Source organism: Panicum virgatum, chromosome 5K, assembly GCF_016808335.1.
Source record: "Panicum virgatum strain AP13 chromosome 5K, P.virgatum_v5, whole genome shotgun sequence".
Lineage (NCBI taxonomy): Eukaryota > Viridiplantae > Streptophyta > Magnoliopsida > Poales > Poaceae > Panicum > Panicum virgatum.
Genome location: NC_053140.1, coordinates 15,990,006 through 16,001,261, shown reverse-complemented (window position 1 = coordinate 16,001,261; position 11,256 = coordinate 15,990,006). Strand labels below are relative to the sequence as shown.

Below are 11,256 nucleotides of genomic sequence, written 5' to 3'. Positions count from 1 at the left end.
CATGCATGCGGCTGCCTGTACCTGCCTAGCGGTAGTATTGTTATCTCCTTTCTTCTTCTTCTTCTTTTTTAATTGCCGGCGGCATGGGCGCATCCTCCTGCTGCTGCTTCCAGTATTGTATTATTGCTACGCGCTTCCAGTAAGTAGTAGGTTTCGGAACAAATAAATACGCATCATCGAGATATGCATGTCAATCTCCGGGACGAATAGTACTGTCACAGTGTGTACATGTGGGTTTTCTTAACTTAACTTGGAGGATTTTTTTTTTCGTTGAAACGAGCGGCGGGTGCAGTTAGTTGCTCAAAACCATGTGAGAATTTCTTCACCCTTGAGCTAGTGGTTACTTGGTCATTGATTGATTTTGCGTGCACCCTCCCTCCACCTACACCACCTACTCAAGCTTACTGTCCGTCTCCGATGACACCGGACATGCATGCAGCTTTTAAAACTGTTTTGTACGGTTTTATTTATTCATCAGTTCAAAACTGTGTTCCAATGAAAACTGATAGCTAGTCTCTGTTTTTTTTATTTCCATCTCTTTTCCCCGGCGAAAATTTGATGATCGATCAAGTCGACTCTACTAGCAGTAGGGGAGCAAATTAAATACATACCAAGGTGAAATAAAATCAAACACCCACCCACTATTTCTGTGAACAGGAGCGCCCCGGGAAGCTGAACCTGAACGTGCGGAGCGGCACACACAGATCGAGCTGCAGATTTTGCGTGTACACCAAATCTGCCTCCTTCGCCCTGAAACTAATTAACCAGAAATAACCAGGCAGCAGCAGATCCTCCCGGATTTGATTGCTACCGGCCGGATTAGAATGTCACTGAGTTGGGCCCAGAAGATTCTTCTTTCTCTTTCGCTAAAAGCCACTGCTTGTTTGGGCTGTATTGGTTAGTTGGGCCGTAACCCTGTCTTCTTCGACGGACGCTGGGCTGGGCCACTGGTCAGCGTCGATGCAACCTTCTGGAAATCATATAACGAGAACTTTTGGCCGTATCGATGCCACTGGCCACTGATTTCTAGAACGAGAACTTTTAATCTTAGAATTCTCTACTGCTGATAGCTAGCTAGATAGATGGGCCTAGACCTGAGCAAAAATGAGGCGGCTCAACTATGGCCTGGGCCGACAATCTAAGTCCGGTCCGATGCACATTTAGAGCGATGGGGCCATTGTTACTTCGGCCGATATTGTCCAATACACTCGTCAATACTAGTGGCCCCAGTGCCACCTTTTCTGCAAGGAACCATGCATTCAAAGCTCAAGTACTCCCTCCGTCATGTAATGTAAGGTATTCTGAAGTTTTTAGCACAAATTATAGTTGTGTACAAAAGACTCTCTTATCTTTAATTATTAAGCATTGGAAATATAGTAATATACTAATTAAACTAGCATGCTCTTTCTTATGCACCTCCCCCGCATGCACCTCCTCTATTTCTATGAGAAAAGACTCGAAAATGATGCACAATTAAGATATTTGGGTCCACTCAACCTAGAATAACTTATATTTGAGGGCAAATTTTGAATCTAGAATGATTTATATTTGAGAACTAGGGAGTACATTCATTTCGTCCCGAATACACGCTCTTCACGGACCAGCACATGAGCATTGCGCAATTCATGCACAACATCAAATCCACACGACTTCTTGCACAATAATAAATTTTGTAATTATATAGTATAAGTGTACAACTCAGACACTCACAACGCACGTATCTTTACTACAAAAATTATTTCTAGAGACAGGTAAAACATTCTTTTAGAGGCGGATATGGTACCTGCCTCTAGTTCTCGCAGCTAAAAATACTATTTTTAGGGGGGCGGATAACGTGCTCGGTCATGCCGTGACTTGCACATAGAAATCAATTTCTAGGGGCGGGTCATGCCATGACCCCACTACAGTCCAAGTCTAGAAAATAAAAAATAAAAAATTGAAAACAGTAAAATAAAAAAGTAAAAAAAATTCCAACCAAGTAGCCATATAGTATCGAGCTACAATTTTTTAATCCTCGCGGGTATCTTCCTTACCACCACTGTACAATCACTTGACTCTAGGATGCTATTCTTTAATATTAAATCTGAAATTGATTTGTAGAGGTGAGTGGGGCCATCACTCGCTCGTACAATTTCCACCACCCGCCCCTAAAAATATTTTTCTATTTTATTCAAAAATTTATTTAAATTTTTATATATATCAAAAAAAATAAAAATTGAAACTTCTACAATATAATTATTGTGAATTATAGAAACAAAAAATATACCAAGTATATTTCAGTATATATAAAGGTTAAGATTGAGAAAACCTTAAAGTATGACTTGAGTTATATGAAATACTATATAGTTATAGCTACGAGAGAACTTATAATAATTTTTTGGACAACTAAATGACCTTAAATGAAAAAATTATCCGCTACAAAGTTTTAGGTCTCGTCATTCTCTATAGTTTTAATATAAAGATTGACTTCATCAGGAATCATATGACAAAGTTATGAATTGGTTTTGCATAGGGCCATTGTAGGGGCAGGTTGTGCCATTTTTTTAGATGGATGAGACCATCACCCGCTCTTGAAAATGCCACCATTTTTAGGGGCGGGTGATAGCGTAACTCACCCATAGTAATGCTCTTTTTAGAAGCGGGTGACGCCATCACCCGCCCCTACAAATGGGGGTCATTTGTAGGGATGGATGATGACGTCATCTGTCCCTAGAAATATATTTTCAGGGGCGGGTCGAAAACTATAGTAATCTCGCTCCATTTCTAGCAATGGGCTACAGTTTAACCTGCCCTTGAAGAAATCAAAGTGTTGCTACAAATTATTTTTATAGTAGTGCACACTCACTCCTTATGAACGTATGAATGCAAATCCTACCCCTATAAGCATCTTAAAAGACCGAGCCAGCAAATTCTAACAAGTCACCACAGGCTTCTCGCTATCGACGGCGGGAACGTCGTCTACCACTGAAAGCGTAACACTGTTACATCTTAGAAAATTCACTCCCAGCCCACAGGGAGTCGAACTCAGAACTTGAGGTGCTACCGAGGCTCTTGTAGTCACAAGATGAAAAAAAAATTCTTTAGCTTTGAATCATCTCAAGCTTACTTTTCTTTCTTTCATTATACTTCCTTCGATGATCGAATCTATTTAACAATTGGCAATATAATTCCATATTTCTATATATGCGATCGATATGAGTTCAGGCTATCTGCGGAATATGTCGGTATGTATCATGCATGTATGTGTGTGTTCAGGCTGCTACCTTCGCTGGCGGGCAGGGAACTGACTAACATCGCTACAGCTAATTCTCCATCGTCGGTCGTCTCTACTACGTGCACGTGTTGATTTCCTCCTAATACTGCAAGCTAGGGAGTAGAGAAACCACCACTACTAGAGAATAGGTTTTTGGTCTTGCTCATTTTGAGGAAGATCCTCTATCCTAGATGTGAGTTCTACGAGGGCGGCATATCAATAGACTATCTGCAATAACATTATGAGGGGTTTAGTATGTACTTGCATATATTGTAATTGTGATATCAATCAACATTTGTATATTTGTAAATATTATTATGTCTAAATAACTTAATTACATCATTGGCAAGCGATTAATGGACGTATTGTATAGCTCGTGTACGCGTAGCAATTTTGAAAAAATAAATAATAATAAACAAAGTAAAATTGGATTTGGGGAAAATCAGAAAAATCCTTTAATACCGGTTGAAAAGACAAACAGGTACTTAAGGAGCCGCCAGCTTGCGTCAGCATGACTGTCTCTTAGGTGCCAGCTGGTCTTTCCAACCGATATCCAAGATGCCCTTAACACCGGATAAAATATCGATGTCCTAGACGGACATCTTTGGTCTCAGCTCTCAGTACGGGTTGAAAAATCGGATCGGGATCAAAGCCGGTTTCCAACTAATACTAAGTCTCGTTTTCTGTTTTCAGTGTACATGTCTCCGGCCGTCTCTCCCTTCGCGAAGCTGAATCTGCGGTCGACCGTGACTTCCGTCTCCAGCGGTCGATTTTTCCCAACAGCTCCCACGTGATGGGACCCACCACCCACGCCCACCTTCTGGATCCCGCACCCCTTCTTCCTCCCGCAGACAGTCCACAGCTCTCCTTCCCTCTCAGTGGACCCCGCACCCCTCCTTCCTCCCGCAGCTCTCCTTCCTCCTTCCCTGTCAGATCCACGGCGCGCGACGGCCCTTCTCCTTCCTCCTGCATCCTCGGCGCGGCGGCGGCGGCGGGGCGGGGAGCTCCGCCCGCGAGCTCGCCCTTGGCGGCGGGGTGGCGGCGGCGGGGAGGCGGCGACGACGGGCAGCGCCGCCTCCTGCGCACGGGCATGTTTTTTTTTCAAATTTTTTACCTGATATTTTTTTTGATGTAAAAATTTTTCTCATGAGATTTTTTAATTTTTTTCCGTACAACCTTCCAAATTTTTTCTTTGAAAGTTTCCCCTCTCCCCTAATTTTTTCTTTGAAAAAATCTTTGTGGTCGCCAATTTTTTCTTAAAAAAAAATTCTGCTGCTCTCCATTTTCCCTTGAAATTTTTTTCGCTCTCTAGAAATTTTTCTTCAACTTTTTTATTTTTTTCTCTTTCTAAAAATTTTTCTTGAATTTTTTCTTCAGAAAACGACAAAAAAGTTACTAAAAATGGAAAAGAAATGTAGCTGTCGGAAATCGACCGTACGCGTACGGACCCCTTCCGGTCGACTCTAAATTAGTCCCGCCCCTCCCTTCCTTGTCCCCTTGGATCAGGGGCGGATGCACACCCCGGGCCACCCGGGCCATGGCCCGGGGTTCGGCCCAAATTTTTTTTATTTTGCAGTAGTTTCTACCTCTGGATTTGGATCAATTGCTGAAGAAGGACTTGGATCAATTGTTGAAGAAGAATAAATATATTACTTCGCGATGACACTTTTTGTATGTTATCTATCTTTCCGTTTATATTTTCATGTATCTTTTGAACTGTGAGTTTGTGGACGTGTATACTTAAAACTCGGCCCGGGATTCGACTCAATCCTGGTTCCGCCACTGCCTTCGATCCGCCCGTCCTGCTTCTTGGGTTAGTTGGTACTCGCTTCGTCAACATTTCTTTCCTCCTATACTAGTGGCGCTGCGATCCACACCGATGGCCAAGAAGCACGCTGCACACGCAAGCCATTGCCATCATGGGTTGTTGCATTTGCATCTTTTGGCTCTTTTTCTGTTTTTTTTTAATGCGTAGTGTTTGCAGGCTAAAGCACAGTAATACCTTACACACGAACGAAGATGTGTGTGTGTGCACTTGGACTCGGCCTGTACCTGTCTTTGGTTAGGAACGAAGCTAAAGTCAGTTGATAGTTCTGTGCGCCGCCGCTGGCAAACAGAAACGCTGTTCCAAGCAAAACTTATCGATTTAGGAGGAGTTCACTCTATGGCTTGTGATTTTGAGACTAACATATTTGCTAGCTTATCTTTTGTAGTCTTATGAGGAGTTAACACTCTAAGAGAATATTTTTCACGATCAATGTGAATAAACAACTCTATAAGAGTGATTAGATAAATTGTGCTTTCATGCATATTGAGCCATGCTCTATTGAACTTATATGCTCGTATCTAAGTTCATAGGCTATGTGCTCATACATTTGCTTAACCTTGGTGTACCAAGTGCTCTTTGATCTAAAAAACTTTCAATTGGCATTCAATTTCAATTGATATCTTATGCAAGTCACTTTCAAATTGGTACATGCAAGGTAATTAAATTTTCCCCCGGAGGTATACAAGGTTCTAAGCTCATTCAATTGGTATAATTGTCAATTTCTTATCCTTTTTAGAGCTACCTCCGTGCATGATATGATCTAAGCTTTCTAGTTATAACATCTAGTTGTGCACTTGATTTTCATATTATCACTTTGTGCACATACTTGTGGAAAACTTAGTTCATGTCATGCTAGTTTCGTGATTTTGTAATCCACTATAGTAAATTTTCAATTGGTATCTTCATTGATATCATATATTTGGATCATGAGTCATAAAACTAACTCCCTAGGCTACTAATCTTCTCTTGAGCTATATTGTTTTGCAAGACCTTTTTATTCAAATGAGATGGACTTTAGCATAATCTTGTAGAGAATTTCACAAGCTTTCCAAAGAGTACAAGATCATCGAAATCGAAGTTCCGAGTAAAAAGTTATGGTCAAAACACGGAGAAGCTGATTTCTGTGTGGCACCGGTTGAACCGATGCCTATCATCGGTTATTCCGATGCTCAAAATTTGGTCAAATGAGATGGAATTTAGCATAATCTTGTAGATAATTTCACAAGCCTTCCAAAGAGTACAAGATCATCCAAATCGGAGTTCGGAGTAAAAAGTTATGGCCAAAATACGAAGCACCTTGAAGCTGATTTCTATACAGATGGTACTATTGTCCAGAGAGCATGTTTTTGACCCCAGAAAGTTCTTTTAGCATCGGAAGTTCCGATGCTACCACCGGATATTCCGATGGTACCATTTTTCAGCTGCAGAACTCGTCAGAAAGGCCCAACGGCTAGTTCAAACTATTAGTGATCAGAAGAACCGATGCCCAAGCACCGGAAGTTCCGATGCCTACGCAGAAATGTGACCAATGGCTCTAAACGGCTAGTTCAAGTTGGAGGCATATATATATATATATATATATATATATATATATATATATATATATATATATATATATATATATATATATATGTATATGTGTGTGTGTTCCCCCGGCTATTTGAAGCTTGCTGGAGTCCCAAGACATCACACACACACCCAAGAACACCTCCAAGCCATCCAAGAGCATAGAGTTCAAATCCTTAGTCCTTAGCACAAGCTTTGTGAGTGTTAGTGCTAGGTTAGCTCTTGAGTGAGTAATCAAGCAAGGTTTAGATCCTTGTGCTATGGTTCTAGAGTGAACCAAACTTGTATCTCGGTGCGCCGGCCTCCTTGGAGCATTAGTGGCTCGCCGGCAAGTCAACAACCCTCCGGCTTGGTGTGGAGTGGCGTCGACAACATTGTGCAGGGGACATAGACCCCTCCTTCGTGAGCAATCTCCCTTTGTGAAGATCGGGATCAAGATGACTGTGATTGTGTTCGCGGAAGAGACTTGATTGCCAGGAAGCGATACTCTTCGTGAGTGCTTCAACAACGTGGACGTAGGGGTGCCTTTGTGGCAAACCGAATAACGGGATATATCCTCGTGTCGAGAGTTCGTTTTCTCTCATCCCTCTCCTTTAGTTTCCGCATTTCATATTGCAACTTGTGTGCCTTTACTTTCTTAGTGTAGTATCTTGCTAGGATTGGCTATAGGTTGCAAAACTCTTTTCGGATGAGGGTTTCACACTAAGTTGAACCGTAGTTGCATATCTAGATAGCTTGTTTTAGTTTAAGTTTTGTGCAAACTAGTTGGAGCCATAGGTTAAGATTTTAATTGTGCCTAATTCAACCCCTCATCCTCTTAAGTTAGAGCACCCGATCACTTTCAAACGAGTTTCAGACTAGATTAAACAAAATTCCTCCTAACTGGCGTGGCCGAGGTTCGGGGGTTTTCCTCGACCGGAAAGCCGGTTACTTCTTGTTAATGAAATACAGTGATTACGTAAAAAAGAAAATACAGCTGCTAGCTATGTAAACAAAAATAGAGTGTGCGACAGCCTAGATATAGGTAAAGAGAGTAAAATTTCATAGTTGTGAGCACAGGTTGCTAGAAAGTTAAATCGTTCGGGTTGTGGTCATTACTACAGATCAAGTCCTAGCAAATGGCCCATCCCCATCGGTTCATTTCATTTCAAACCAGTGGTGATAGTCTTCGCTGTCGGTTCCCTTGGACACTGGAGGTAATAATAGTGTGCACAAACCATGCTAACCGACGGTGAAAGCCTGTTGTCACCGCAGGGTCGTGTTAGACCCGGTGTTGATGCTTACACCAATATCTTATACTTTTGCATGTCTCGATTCATCTCTCCCTCTCGTTCCTTATCTTCTCATAGTGCACGCCTCCCTTCCTCTCCCCCACCGATGCCTCCCAGCTCCCTCTCAACCACCGCCGCCTCCCTTTCGGTCACCTCCATTTCGTTCCTCTCCTTTTCCCCCGCCCACCCTCTCTCACTCTCCCCTCTCCCCACATAGTAGTGGTGTGTCGAGCTATGGATCGGAGCCGCGTGCAACCATGACGGGGTCACGGTGCGTACCGGAGACATGCGCGGCGCGGACTGGCACACGATGGCTGCGGCGAGCAGTGGTACGAATCAGAGCCGCGGCGTGTGGTCGCGGCGCCAAGCAGAGGCGCGTGACGGCGTCGCGGAGCGGGGCACTCGGAGGAGCAGCTCGCGGTGCAGCACGCATCGGCATCTAGTACATCATCTATTTGGATTCCAAGGGTTTAAAATAAGTCTTTTTATATTGAATGTTTCAATTTCTGTTAGAAAGACTAAACATAAGCCAATTACAAAACTAACTACATAAGCCTAGAGCCTATTCACGAGACGAATCTATTAAGACTAATTAATCTATGATTAGCACATGTTTACTGTAGCATCAGATGGGCGATTCATGGACTAATTAGACTTAATAGATTCGTCTCGCGAATTGGCCAAGAAGTTATGATATTTATTTTGTCATTAGTCTATATTTAATAGATTTAATTAGAATCCAAATATCTAACGTGACGTGACGGGATTTAAAATAAGCCCACTTAAAATAAGTTTTATGGGGGCCGCCTTACCTATAGTCTACAGCGTTAATTGTGGAAGTTCCATTCCTCGGTTGAAAATTTCCTCCCACTTCTTAGTGATGCTGATTTGAATTATTTTACGGACAAGTTGTAAGGAATATGGCCCCATCTAAACTATTATTTGTGATTTTGGTAATTGAGTGACAACATAATCAATGGGACTAACAAGTTTGTGAGATCATATTTGTAATAGTTTTTAGATCCCATGGACATAATTCAACACGACTAATTCATTGTCAAGACGCAATATTCAATCCATCGACGAGACGCCATGTCCAATCCACCGTCAAAAAGTCGAGTCCAATCTGTCGTAGAGGTGCAGCTATATATATGTGTTCCCCTAGTCATTTGAAGCTTGCTGGAGTTCCAAGACACCACATATACACCTAAGAACACCTCCAAGCCATCCAAGAGCTTAGTGATCAAATTCTTAATCCTTAGCACAAGCTTTGTGAGTGTTAGTGTTAGGTTAGCTCCTTAGTGAGTGAGAGAGCAAGATGTTTTGCCTCGTGGCTGGTTCTAGAGTGAACCAACCAGCATTTCGGTGCGCCGGCTCCTTAGAGTATTTGGTGGCTCGCCGGCACGGCATCGACCCTCCGGTTTGGTGTGGAGCAGCGACGACAAACTTGTACGGGGGACGTGGAGATCCCCTCTCCTTTGTGGGCAAGCTCCTTAGTGGAAAGCGGAATCAAGGTGACCATGATTGTGTTCACGGAAGAGACTTGATTGTCGGGAAGCGATACTCTTCTGGAGTACTTCAACAATGTGGATGTAGGGGCGCCTTTGTGGCAATCCGAATCACAGGATAAATCCTCGTGTCGAGAGTTTGCTTCCTCTCATCTCTCCTCTTTAACCTTCCGCATTTCATATTACAAACTTGTGTGCTTTTAATTTTTTAGTGTAGTATCTTGCTAGGATTGACTATAGGTTGTAAAAAAAAATTTGGGATGAGAGTTTCACATTAGAAGAATCATAGTTGCACATCTAAATATATTATTTTAGTTTAATTTTTTGTGTAAATTAGTTAGAACCATAGGTTAAGATTTTAGAGTGGCTAATTCACCCTCTCTCTTACAGTAGAGCACTCGATCTCTTTCACAAGTTAATCATGCGTTGGAGGGAGGGATCGTCGGTGGTGCGGCCGCCGCTCGGTCGCTTGGGGCGAGAGGGTGGCAGGCAGTGTGCGTGGCACTGGCGCACTGCCGAAACACTAAAGTGAAGCTGGAGGACCGTGTCCGTGTGCTAATTAATAACAGCGGGTGAAACGAGATAAAGTGCATGTGGAAAGAATGGGGGAGGGAGAGTACCGCCATGAGCTTTATTCAAAAAAAAAAAAAGAGTACCGCCATGAATGGCTTGACCTCTGACATGAGATTCTGCTTGACTATCAGATAATTGAGTGAAAGATGCCTTATACGACTCTAGGTGTTGTCTTCTATAATCTGCATGATAATTGGATATTTTCATTGAATGAGTAAAATAAGTCATTGTTGTCTTTAGCAAAAATATTATTAGAAAAGTTCTGGAAAGTCTGAAGTTAACTTTGTTTTTCTCTGTTAAAATGTGCCCATGCTGATGATCTTTTCGTTTTTCTGTGTAGTTTTTCATGGATGACTGCCTTCAACAACTGATGGATCGCATTGATGCTGGCGAAGGAGAGCAGTTGAAGAACTTAATACTAAGTGAGAGGCTCGCAAAACTTGTTCGTATGAGGCTGGAAATGCAGGCACCTTATATATCAAAGTGGCCTCAAGCACTGAGTATCCAGGTGTGCCATAGTATTCTTCCTTTGGGCTTGTGACTTGTGAGTTTACTTCAGTCACATGGATATAATACCATCTGTATTGTACTTGACACACTACTACAGAATAGGTCTTTGTTCCAGACCATTTGTCCCGGCAGCCTTTGAGCCCGAGACAATAGGTGGCTTTTATCCCGGGTCCAACGGCTAGCCGGGCCAGCGGGGGACAGGGGCCTTTTGTCCCGGTTGGAGACACCAACCGGGACAAAAGGGGGGCCTTTTGTCCCGGTTAGTGGATCCAACCGGGACAAAATGCCCGCGTACCCTTTTGTCCCGGTCGGAGACACCAACCGGGACAAAAGGCCCCCCTTTTGTCCTGGTTGGTGTCTCCAACCGGGACAAAAGGCCTTGGCCCCCTTATCCCCTTCCCTCTCCCCCCCGCCCGAGCCATTCAGCTCACTTGTTTCTTGCTGTTCTCGGCTCGGGAGAGAGGAGTTTTTGCTCATTTCTTCACCACATTTGTGAAGATCTTTGATTCCCCGTCCATCCATTGGCGCTAAAGGTTTGGAGCTTGTTTTTCTCTTATTCCTTGGCATATATAGCTCATTTCATGCTTTAGAAATAGAGAAAATGTGTAGCTAGCTCATTTCTTGGACATTTAGCTAGATTGCATATGTAGGTGTGATTTTCTTTTAGATTTAGATGAGTATGTGGATAGTAGAAATTTTTAGAATGAGTGTAGACACTTCATGTGATGTACTTGTATACATGACCAT

At 42.8% G+C, this 11,256-nt stretch overlaps 1 long non-coding RNA gene across 1 annotated transcript; it reads left to right on the top strand.

Annotated features, from left to right (window-relative positions):
• Positions 1-7,973: 7,973 nt before the first annotated feature.
• On the top strand, positions 7,974-10,635 carry LOC120706634. The gene is made up of 2 exons (XR_005688385.1): positions 7,974-8,360; positions 10,340-10,635. It is a non-coding gene; the product is annotated as an uncharacterized LOC120706634 (long non-coding RNA).
• The last annotated feature ends 621 nt before the right edge of the window (positions 10,636-11,256 follow it).